This window comes from Hyperolius riggenbachi, chromosome 7 (genome assembly GCF_040937935.1).
Source record: "Hyperolius riggenbachi isolate aHypRig1 chromosome 7, aHypRig1.pri, whole genome shotgun sequence".
Taxonomy (NCBI): domain Eukaryota; kingdom Metazoa; phylum Chordata; class Amphibia; order Anura; family Hyperoliidae; genus Hyperolius; species Hyperolius riggenbachi.
Genome location: NC_090652.1, coordinates 16,423,738 through 16,436,505, shown reverse-complemented (window position 1 = coordinate 16,436,505; position 12,768 = coordinate 16,423,738). Strand labels below are relative to the sequence as shown.

The 12,768-nt window shown below is 48.7% G+C and overlaps 1 protein-coding gene across 1 annotated transcript in view; it reads right to left on the bottom strand.

The window, feature by feature from the left end:
• LOC137525346 (zinc finger protein 208-like) overlaps positions 1 to 12,768 on the bottom strand; it is a 129,633-nt gene that overhangs the window by 116,707 nt on the left and 158 nt on the right. The window lies entirely within an intron of this gene.

Sequence of the window (12,768 nt, the reverse complement as noted above, 5' to 3'; positions counted from 1 at the left end):
TTCATTTCTTTGCTGTGTTTGATTTAATTCTGGTCAGCTGCTCCCACTTGTTAGTGTTTCTTTGGTGTATATGCAGAGCCTCTGTTTGGTTCAAGGTGCGTTCGTAGTTCCTGGGGGGGCTCAGCGCATCTCTGAGCTGAGGCCATTCAGGGGCGGCCTGGTGATGCGCTGATCCCACTTTTTCTGCGCAATTCTTAATTTTACTGGTAGCGCGCCCAGGCTATGCATATGCACAGGTAGGTTTAGTTAGTGTTAGGTCCCCTCCCATGGAGGAAAGACTTCTACGACAGTGGGAGGGACAAGTACCTAACAATTGCAAATTGTTAGTGAAACTAACATCCTCCAAGTGGTAGACAGGTCATGTGTGTGCTCATTGTGTATTTGAATCCCATGAGTGGGGTGTGCACTTTTTTGCAGGTAAGCACTCATCTGTTTTTAAGTAGCGCTGTTCATTTCTTTGCTGTGTTTGATTTAATTCTGGTCAGCTGCTCCCACTTGTTAGTGTTTCTTTGGTGTATATGCAGAGCCTCTGTTTGGTTCAAGGTGCGTTCGTAGTTCCTGGGGGGGCTCAGCGCATCTCTGAGCTGAGGCCATTCAGGGGCGGCCTGGTGATGCGCTGATCCCACTTTTTCTGCGCAATTCTTAATTTTACTGGTAGCGCGCCCAGGCTATGCATATGCACAGGTAGGTTTAGTTAGTGTTAGGTCCCCTCCCATGGAGGAAAGACTTCTACGACAGTGGGAGGGACAAGTACCTAACAATTGCAAATTGTTAGTGAAACTAACATCCTCCAAGTGGTAGACAGGTCATGTGTGTGCTCATTGTGTATTTGAATCCCATGAGTGGGGTGTGCACTTTTTTGCAGGTAAGCACTCATCTGTTTTTAAGTAGCGCTGTTCATTTCTTTGCTGTGTTTGATTTAATTCTGGTCAGCTGCTCCCACTTGTTAGTGTTTCTTTGGTGTATATGCAGAGCCTCTGTTTGGTTCAAGGTGCGTTCGTAGTTCCTGGGGGGGCTCAGCGCATCTCTGAGCTGAGGCCATTCAGGGGCGGCCTGGTGATGCGCTGATCCCACTTTTTCTGCGCAATTCTTAATTTTACTGGTAGCGCGCCCAGGCTATGCATATGCACAGGTAGGTTTAGTTAGTGTTAGGTCCCCTCCCATGGAGGAAAGACTTCTACGACAGTGGGAGGGACAAGTACCTAACAATTGCAAATTGTTAGTGAAACTAACATCCTCCAAGTGGTAGACAGGTCATGTGTGTGCTCATTGTGTATTTGAATCCCATGAGTGGGGTGTGCACTTTTTTGCAGGTAAGCACTCATCTGTTTTTAAGTAGCGCTGTTCATTTCTTTGCTGTAGAGGGGAACACAACCTCACATAGAGTAACAGACATGATGATGTAGTAAGAACAGGATAAGAGCATCTTCCATGAGGAAATATGATCAATTACAACCATAAAACATTTATTTTTAAAGTAGACAAGTTTATTGGAGAAGTAAGGCAAATACACATTAGTGAGAGAGAACAACAAAGTGTCAGATGATACATTAGAGGCCTGGAATAGGCACATCAGGATACATATAAACGTCAAGCACTTGGCCTACTTTAAGATATATATAAAAACTATAAAACAGCCATAAACATTAACAGTTACTTTAGAGCAGTCATAGGCAAACTGGCTCTCCAGCTTTTAGAGACTCTGAAGTGAGTTTAAATTATCTTTTTTAACTTGTATTCATTTTAAGCAGTATTAGGCCCGGTTCACATTAGCGGCTGCTATCCGGAATCGCCGTGCCGGAGCCGGACCGCATGCGGACCGGACGAAACGGACGCACGGCATAGCAATGAAAGTCTATGCGACCGTTCACATGCGTCCGTTTCGTCCGGACCGGAGCCGGACCGGATCCGGACTCCGGCGTCCGTTCCAACATGCGCTATTTTTTGGTCCGGCTGACGTATCCGGACCGGAGCCGGAATGTTGCATCCGGCCAATGGAAACCAATGAGAACCGGAGAGCGCACAACACACTGGCTATAAAAACCGGATGTTGTACCACACTTCCTATGCTGACTCTATGGTATGGTGGCCATTTTGGATGGGGACCACATGGCACCAGCGTTCACAGAGTGGAGCAGCAGTGACTTCATGCTGGAGCTCTTTGGCAGCAATATGGAGCAGGATCTGTCTGATAGCGAGGGGGTGAGGCCCTACACATCAGAAGACCTCATCCTACAGGTGCAGCAGGTACCAGCCCTGTGGGACAAGGGGGATGCGGACCACAGCAACATCAAAAAATGCAGAGGCCTGTGGAAAAAAATTGCCAAGCTGTATGTGGAGGACTTTGAGCACTTGAGCAAGAGACAGCAAGGCACAGAGGGTATGTTGACTAGAAGTTTTTGGGGGGGGCTTGTGGTTTAAGCTTGTGATGTATTCCACTTTTGCTATGGATTTGTGTCACCCACGTGTTGCCCACCCACCCGTGGCCCACCCACCTGTTCCCCACCCACCTGTACCCCACCTGTGATGTATCCCACCCACCTGTACCCCACCTGTGATGTATCCCACCCACCTGTACCCCACCTGTGATGTATCCCACCCACCTGTGATGTATCCCACCCACCTGTACCCCACCTGTGATGTATCCCACCCACCTGTACCCCACCTGTGATGTCTCCCACCCACCTGTGATGTATCCCACCCACCTGTACCCCACCTGTGATGTATCCCACCCACCTGTGATGTATCCCACCCACCTGTACCCCACCTGTGATGTATCCCACCCACCTGTACCCCACCTGTGATGTCTCCCACCCACCTGTGATGTATCCCACCCACCTGTACCCCACCTGTGATGTATCCCACCCACCTGTGATGTATCCCAGCCACCTGTACCCCACCTGTGATGTATCCCACCCACCTGTACCCCACCTGTGATGTATCCCACCCACCTGTGATGTATCCCACCCACCTGTACCCCACCTGTGATGTATCCCACCCACCTGTACCCCACCTGTGATGTATCCCACCCACCTGTACCCCACCTGTGATGTATCCCACCCACCTGTACCCCACCTGTGATGTATCCCACCCACCTGTGATGTATCCCACCCACCTGTACCCCACCTGTGATGTATCCCACCCACCTGTGATGTATCCCACCCACCTGTACCCCACCTGTGATGTATCCCACCCACCTGTGATGTATCCCACCCACCTGTACCCCACCTGTGATGTATCCCACCCACCTGTGATGTATCCCACCCACCTGTACCCCACCTGTGATGTATCCCACCCACCTGTACCCCACCTGCGATGTATCCCACCCACCTGTGATGTATCCCACCCACCTGTACCCCACCTGTGATGTATCCCACCCACCTGTACCCCACCTGTGATGTATCCCACCCACCTGTGATGTATCCCACCCACCTGTACCCCACCTGTGATGTATCCCACCCACCTGTGATGTATCCCACTCACCTATACCCCACCTGTGATGTCTCCCACCCACCTGTGATGTATCCCACCCACCTGTACCCCACCTGTGATGTATCCCACCCACCTGTACCCCACCTGTGATGTCTCCCACCCACCTGTACCCCACCTGTGATGTCTCCCACCCACCTGTACCCCACCTGTGATGTCTCCCACCCACCTGTGATGTCTCCCACCCACCTGTGATGTCTCCCACCCACCTGTGATGTATCCCACCCACCTGTACCCCACCTGTGATGTCTCCCACCCACCTGTGATGTATCCCACCCACCTGTACCCCACCTGTGATGTCTCCCACCCACCTGTGATGTATCCCACCCACCTGCGATGTACCCCACCTGTGCACATAAAACATACACAATGACCAATTATTAAACATCAATTTATTGTAAAAAATTAAGACATTTAAAATCACTTAAAAACTTGAAACTCCAAAATAAACACATTTCAACAAAACATATTAAAAACCAAACATTCACCCTCGTCCTGGTGGTGTGGTAAAATAAAGTCTCAGATGGTCCCTGTTCCGCAGTGACACTACCCTTGGCCTGGTTGCATACCTCCGCAGGGGCATTAGTGGAAGCACATTCGGGGGTTCCGGAGTCTCTCTTTCCTCCTGCCGCACAAAGTTGTGGAGGATGCATGCTGCCTTCACCACGACAACTGCGTTGCCCGGTTTCAGCAGCATGGGCGTTTGGAACACCCTCCACTTTGACACCAGGATCCCAAATGTGCACTTCACCATTCTCCTTGCACGGCTCAACCGAGCATTGAAGTGTAGCTGGCTGGCATCAAGTCCCCTGTCTGGGTACGGACGCATTACATGGTCGGACAGGGCGATTGCCTCGTCCCCCACAAACACATAGGGGTAGGCCGGTGCCCTTGTCCCAGGCCAGGGTCTGTCACGGGGGAGACGCAGTCTGCCTTCCTCCATCAGCCGGCAAAGGGTCGTACGCTGGAAAATTCCAGAGTCATTGGAACTACCGTACGACCCCACATCCACGTACACAAACTTGTAGTCCGCATCTGCCACTGCCATTAGAACAATGCTGAAGTATTTTTTATAGTTGAAATAATGGCTGCCACTCCCCACGGGTTTCTGAATCCGGATGTGTTTCCCATCCAGTGCGCCAACACAATTAGGAAACTTGCACTCGGTCCAGAAGCCCTGGGCGATCTCCTCCCATTTCGTGGTGTCCGGCACAGGCATGTATCTGGCCCTCAGTCGCGCCCAAAGGATCCTCGAAGTCCTCACGACGATGCCTGCCACCGTGCTCTTCCCAATACGAAATGTGACATGTAGCGATGTATATGTTTGTCCAGTTGTGATGTACCTACAAGAGAAATAATCGAAATCAATTTTTCATGTCGTTACAGGAGAAAGGTTCAAGACAAGGTGGCGCAATATACGTGATGCATACGTGAAATGGCTACGGAAGAAAAAACTTGCCGAACGAAGTGGCAGTGGCGGGGGAAGGCGACAAAAAGACTACCAATTTGCCAAGCAATTGTCTTTCATCAATGCAAGCCTGGAACCTAGACTGTAAGTACCACTACTGTGGGCAGGAACTGAGAGCTCATTTACTACCATGACTTCGGCCATGTATTGCTATAAACTGGCCTCAATTCCCATGGCTAGCGAACTTTTCTCACAAGCTTTATCAAATGTTGGGTAGAAACGGTTGATAAAGTGTTTGCTAGTGTTTGCTAGCTCTGTGAATTGACGCCACATGCTGTTTGGCACACCAATAAATATTGTTTTTATCTACAGGACTGAAGACAATTTGGAGCAAGAGGAACCGACCCAGGAGGCACGGTTCAGCAGTGAGGAGAGCTTGGTGGATGATGACGTCGCCGATGTAACCTATTGCCCCGAGGAGAGGAGTAGGAGGAGGGAGTCCTTAATCCCAGCTCTCTCCTTTGATGATGACTTGGCAGAAGAGAGCTTGGATGTTGAGGTTGCAGGACCGAGTGTGGAAGAAGCTGCACCTCCACAATCGACCGCTATGGAAGCTCCAGGGGAACAAGAACAAAGTGAGGAGCACCGAGAGACTGCAGCACAACCAGCGCGCAGGGCAACCCCGACACAGGCCAGAGGACGGGAAGATGCTGCCACACCACCAGTGAGGACCACCACACCAGTGAGGCGTCGAGGTACCCTCCCCCCAACAAGGAGAGAGACAGAGTCCGAGATGTCCGGGGCTGTCTCCGGACTTCTCGGGATTCTTCAGAGCCACCAAACTCTCATAACCCGGCAGTTGCAAGATGAGGACAGGGGCCATATCATGGAGCAGTACAAGTCCCACATCACTTCACTGCAATGTGAGCTCGACGCTGTACATGGGCACTACAGGGACGAGCTTAAAATGATGCATGAGATGCACAGAGGAGAAATCGACCAACTGCGTGCGCAGCATCATCAGTCGGTGGGCCAGCTGCAGAACATGATGCAGCAAATGCATCAACAAAGCAAGGAACTACTGAAATTGCAGGCACACCCGTGTTTTCACACTGTGATGTCTCTAATACCATATTTGGAAAAGGTGCCTTCCCAAAACCTGATGGCGTGCCATTCCAATTTGCTGGAGGTGATTAAACAGCACATGGACACGCCATTATTGCAACCACCAATTTTTAGACCCCCACAACCAACAGCGGTGCCCACCTGGCAATCATCACAGATGTACACCGGCTACAGAGGCAGTCAATATGGGCCACCGCTGTCAGGGTCCAGCTCATCCACGACCAGCACCCAAGAGAGTCCAGATTTCCAGGCAGCAACTCCCACCTTATCTAGTAGTGGTGCCGATACAATTTGAAAAAAAAAGTCAAATTGTTCCTGGACATGCTCCTCTGAATACCTCCGATCCTCGGAGGAAGGATACCATCACAGGGCTTTTTAGCCCAACCTTTTCCCTGCCCCATCTAATTCAAACAAGGTTCAGAGGTGTTCAGATGACCATGTCAGGGAACTTTTGGTTTTGCTGGACTTGAACTTTAGGGCCTGGTGTCCCCGAAAGACACTACCTGGGTCACAACCTTGTGCCTGTTGCACTGCACCTGTAGTCCTGCACCTGTGCCTTTGATTCCTCTTGTTCCTTACTTTGTTGTTCCTAATCACTTGCACAAGACCCTTGGAGCCATGGGTGAAGGACACCTTCACTGGTCGGTGAGAGGCCTAGCCTTTTCACTGACCTGTGTCCTTCATCCATGGCTCAGAGGGTCCTGTGCCAGTGGTTAGGTTTTAGAAGCACTAATAATTTAGGGCCTGGTGTCCCCGAAAGACACTACCTGGGTCACAACCTTGTGCCTGTTGCACTGCACCTGTAGTCATGCACCTCTGCCATCGGTTCCTCTTGCTCCTCACTTTGTTCTTGTTCCTAACCACTTGCACAAGACCCTTTGAACCATGGATGAAGGACACCTTGACTGGTCGGTGAGAGGCCTAGCCTTTTCACTGACCTGTGTCCTTCACCCATGGCTCAGAGGGTCCTGTGCCAGTGGTTAGGTTTTTAAAGCACTTCAATTTTAGGGCCTGGTGTCCCCGAAAGACACTGCCTGGGTCACAACCTTGTGCCTGTTGCACTGCACCTGTAGTCCTGCACCTGTGCCATCGGTTCCTCTTGCTCCTCACTTTGTTCTTGTTCCTAACCACTTGCACAAGACCCTTTGAACCATGGATGAAGGACACCTTGACTGGTCGGTGAGAGGCCTAGCCTTTTCACTGACCTGTGTCCTTCACCCATGGCTCAGAGGGTCCTGTGCCAGTGGTTAGGTTTTTAAAGCACTTCAATTTTAGGGCCTGGTGTCCCCGAAAGACACTACCTGGGTCACAACCTTGTGCCTGTTGCACTGCACCTGTAGTCATGCACCTCTGCCATCGGTTCCTCTTGCTCCTCACTTTGTTCTTGTTCCTAACCACTTGCACAAGACCCTTTGAACCATGGATGAAGGACACCTTTACTGGTCGGTGAGAGGCCTAGCCTTTTCACTGACCTGTGTCCTTCACCCATGGCTCAGAGGGTCCTGTGCCAGTGGTTAGGTTTTTAAAGCACTTCAATTTTAGGGCCTGGTGTCCCCGAAAGACACTACCTGGGTCACAACCTTGTGCCTGTTGCACTGCACCTGTAGTCCTGCTCCTCTGCCATCGGTTCCTCTTGCTCCTCACTTTGTTCTTGTTCCTAACCACTTGCACAGGACCCTTTGAACCATGGATGAAGGACACCTTGACTGGTCGGTGAGAGGCCTAGCCTTTTCACTGACCTGTGTCCTTCACCCATGGCTCAGAGGGTCCTGTGCCAGTGGTTAGGTTTTTAAAGCACTTCAATTTTAGGGCCTGGTGTCCCCGAAAGACACTACCTGGGTCACAACCTTGTGCCTGTTGCACTGCACCTGTAGTCCTGCTCCTCTGCCATCGGTTCCTCTTGCTCCTCACTTTGTTCTTGTTCCTAACCACTTGCACAAGACCCTTTGAACCATGGATGAAGGACACCTTGACTGGTCGGTGAGAGGCCTAGCCTTTTCACTGACCTGTGTCCTTCACCCATGGCTCAGAGGGTCATGTGCCAGTGGTTAGGTGTTTGAAGCACTTCAATTTATTAGGGCCTGGTGTCCCCGAAAGACACTTGGGCAGCTATGCCCTGCAACTCTTCCAGCACAAAGTTGGTGGTTGGTGTTCCTTAAAACTGACCGGGCTATACCATAGATATGTTATTTTTTTGTCTTCCATGTTGGAAGAATGTTTCCATGTTGGAAAGTGGTTGTTTTTGCAATAAAAAAATTTGTTTTTACATACCTCAGTGTGATGAGTAGTTGTTCTTGTGGTGTGACTGCTCTCCTGAACGTGGTATCCTTCTTCCTAAGGTCATCCTTCACCATCTCCAAAAGGGTATCAAACCTGTCAGGAGATGTAAAGGAAGAAGCTGTAAAGTATGTTGTGGGACAAGGTGTTGGGTGGAGGATGGGGGAGGTGTGTTTACAGAGGTTTGGGAGTGTTGTGGAGGGTGGGGGTGTAGTGTATAGCTAGGTATACAGGGGTGTGGGGGTCAGGGTGGTGTGTTTAGCTAGGTATACAGGGATGAGGTGTTGTGGGGGTGAGGGTGGGGTGTTTAGGAATGGTGGGGGTTGGTGTATTTAGGCCTATATACTTACAGGGGAATAGACATCCGAGTGTAGCTGTAGAACTTCTGTGGGTGTCGTCTGAGGTCCCGGTAGAGGGCCTGGAACTCTCCCTTCCTCTGCCTCCTGGCTAGTAGAGGGTGCACCCACCATCTCCTGCGAGGAGCACGCCTTCTCCCCACATAGTAGTAGGTAAACAACAGGAAGGAGAGAATTCCCAGGTAATAAGCGTAAAAAATGACTGGATCCATGGTCCCAACTGCTGTCTCTGTATCCAAGGATGGTCTCCACACGTCCAGCTGTCTCCAACAATGACCCCAGAGCTTCTGCTGACCTCCCAGAACCCCAGGTATTTATACAGGTTGTTATCTCTTTAAGAATCCGGATCCGGACCGCAACCGTGTTCATACCGCACGGAAACCGTAGTATGCAACCGGACCGGATCCGGACAGGAACCGTACGGTTCAGGTCCGATCCGGCTCCGGTGCGGTCCGGACATCCGGTGCGGTTTTTGCAAAACCGCAAGTGTGAACGGGGCCTTATCCCTGCTAAACCGCTGTTATCCCGCGGCTAGACGAGAGGTTTATACCCCCCAAATCCCCTCTCCTGTGTCCGTGGAGCGCTTCCTGATTGAGGCAGAGCTATGAGCTACAGCTCCGCCTCTTTGCGCGTCAATCCTCGCCGATCGCCGCCTATCCCCGCCCCTCTCAGTCTTCCTTCACTGAGAGGGGCGGGGAGAGGCAGAGATTCGCCGGCAGATTGACGCGCATGGAGGAAGAGCTGCAGCTCATAGCTCTGCCTCCATGGGCAGCAAAATCCACGACCAAGAAAGTTATGGATTTTGCAGAGGGGATTTGTGGGGTATAAACCCCTCGTTTTGCTGCAGGATAGCGGCAATTTAGCAGGGATTATACTGTTTAAAATAAATACAAGTTTAAAAAGAGAATTTAGACTCGCTTCAGTCTCTTTAATGAACTACAAGACCCGCAATGCATTTGACTTTATGAATCATGACTGTGTCTGTCAGACTCCTGCAATGCATTATGGGACTTGTAGTTCCTTAACAGCTGAAGAGCCAAGTTTGCCCATCACTGCCTTAGAGGATACAAAATAACCAGCAGTAATATGAAGGAGCTCGGACATCAGCTGGAGATTAATAACAGTGATGGGTACTCAGTATAGGGGATATATTATAACTTAGTGTGTGGGGAATTTATCCAGGTAGAGCAGATTTGGTCACATTAGATTGGGTACCTCTGCGGTGATATACTGCCTTGTGGAGGGGGAAGCATCCGATTCACAGACCTGACCCACTCAGTGCACGATGGCGCTGTGGTAAGTCTCCAACACTTGCTGAGGAGTTAGCGAGCTATGTGACGCGTCTCTATAGCAAATTGTATCAGGAATTTTCCAGTAAAGGATGCAGGAAATATATAAAGGAGGCACATCTTTTGGACAGCTCCTACAGTAATTGAGGAAATAGATGACTAGCGCCCAATATGTGATAACCTGAGGACAGGTCCACATCATGTGTAAAAAGCATTTGGGGCAGTTAGGCTGCATACCAGAGCCTTCTCTCATGCCGCTCCTACATTATGGAACTCCTTACCTCAGCAGTTCAGGACAGCTCCATCTCTGGATGTGTTTAAATCCAGACTGAAAACCCACCTGTTCAGTTTGGCAATTGCAGAAATATAATTTTATCCTCAGTGTTAATATTTCATCTCACTACCAATTACTGAATCTGAGAGAGCCTAAGCGCTTTGAGTCCTATGGGAGAAAAGGAGCTATAAAAAGTTATTGTTACATTTGGATAGGTGTACCAGAGTACTGTAGGCTCGGTGTATAACGTATAAGCACAGTAGCCTATCAGGTGTGTGGGGAGCAGCCTTAGTCACTTCAGTGTCACATCCCACTCATCCTCTGAGATATCCCCTCCATCCCTCTCCCAGGCCGTCCGGCGGGAGGCAGCACAGGGGCTGGCTGAGGGTAGCATTATCATATTACACAGAGCTGAAATAAGCTGCTTAGATGGTGGACCCCGAATAGGAGTCATATTTGTAGGGAAGTTCTCACACTGGGTCTACATTGCATGTCTGAGCTGCAGATATGTATAAAAGACCTTATGGTGCAGGTCTAATTCAGATGCAAGTTATGTAAATGATTTAAAGACTGAGTCACCATACAAAAAAAAGGTGTTCAGTCCTGCAGGGAATCCTGTACTCCTCTGGAAAGTGCAGTCAGCTTTGCGTGCCGCCTGCATGGATCCACAGGGGTACGGAACAGATCTGGGCCATATGCAATTCACTTTTTCTCCTAGGTGATATTTTCACAACTTGCAAATAAAATGCTTTTTAAACCACCAACAAGCAAACAAATACTCAAAATAATTTTGACAGTATTTTTTTTTTTTACTTAAAGGAATACTATTGATTCACATATTTTTTTCAATTGACACAGGAATTGTTTGGGAAGTGCTGCTAAGTACTGGTGTATACATTTTAGTAGCAACTTCTTTGTTTACTGTTAGCAAAATACTTTCAAAGTTTACTGACACCAAAACTGACGGCTGACTGAGCCATGAGGAGAGGGGAAATTCCCCTCACACTTCATCAGTTAACTCTATGTGCAGCTCTGTGTGTGACAGAGAAGAGAGCTCCCAACAGCTGCAGCTCCTGTGTCCTGTGTTTCTGGCTGACCTGTTTGAAGAGAGAAGAGGAAATGTAACGAATTGTCACAGCTTATACTGTTTTTGCTTTCAGAGTTTGATATGTTTGATAATTGCTTTCTGTAGTCTAATATGCAACTCTGGCTGTGCATTGAAGCAGACACCCCTTCTGCAATTGATTTGTCCCAATATAGCTAAATCCTACCCTCAATAAATTACAGCTTTTGCCTCTGATATTTAACATGAACAGTAGGAAAATGTTTACACAGCTACTTAGACATTATTTGCACACTGTCATTTTAGAACGATTGTGTATCGATAGTATTCCTTTAATTTTGGTTTTAAATAGAAGATTAAAAATTCTCTCCGAGGAGAAAACTAAGGAGAAAAAGTGAATTGCATATGGGCCATTTACTCTATTCTAAATTACAGATTTACTTTAAAGAGACTCCGTAACAAAAATTACAACGTTTTTTTCTACCATCCTACAAGTTCCTAAACCTTTTCTAATGTGTTCTGGCTTACTGCAGCACTTTGTACTACAGTGTTCTCCCCAGGCTCTTTTAGCCGGGTGCTCCACCCGGCTAGTTTTGGTGAGCACCCGGCTGTCATTGGCTCACCTCCTCCTATGCTGTAAGCAGAGTTGCTCACAGAAGCACCGGCCCTGCATTCTCTCATCTCGCACCACCTGGCTACTATTTCATGCCACCCGGCTGGAAAAAAAATTCTGGGAAGAACACTGTACTATCACTGTCTCTGTAATAAATCAATGCATCTTTCCCCTGTCAGACTTGTCAGCCTGTGTCTGGAAGGCTGCCAACTCTCCCGTGCTGGTCGGTTATGCACTTCCCCCTCTATGCACACTTCAGTCTGTGTGTTATTTACATAAGCCAAGCAGCGAGTCTGCTATCTTATCAGTGATAGAAGAGAGCTGGATAAAAATCCTCCTCTGTTAGGCTGTGAAAGGAGCTGGTCTGACACAGAGGAATTACAGACAGGAAGAAAGGATCAGCCTCACAGCCTGTCAGTAGTATTCAGTGCAAGAGAGCTGAAGGGGACAAAAGGTAAACACACAAGTGATCTCTTGAGATACAAAAGGAAAGCTGTATACAGCCTGCTTGTGTATGGATGTATTTTCTATGTGTGGACATACTGTACATCAACCTACTTCCTGTTTTGGTGGCCATTTTGTTTGTTTATAAACAAACTTTTTAAAACTGTTTTTGACTATTTTTAATGCGGCGGGGAGCGGCGAAATTGTGACAGAGGGGAATAGGAGATGTCCCCTAACACACTGGTATGTTTACTTTTGTGCGATTTTAACAATACAGATTCTCTTTAACACTTGAAATGGAATAAATAGCAAGTGAACACAACCAATTACTAATTAGGCTTCGTACTATATGTAGCCATGTTTATCCCATCATCCCACCTCAGCTCAGGGACTTTAAAGTTTTACAAATCAATGCGCTGAGTGCTGCCAG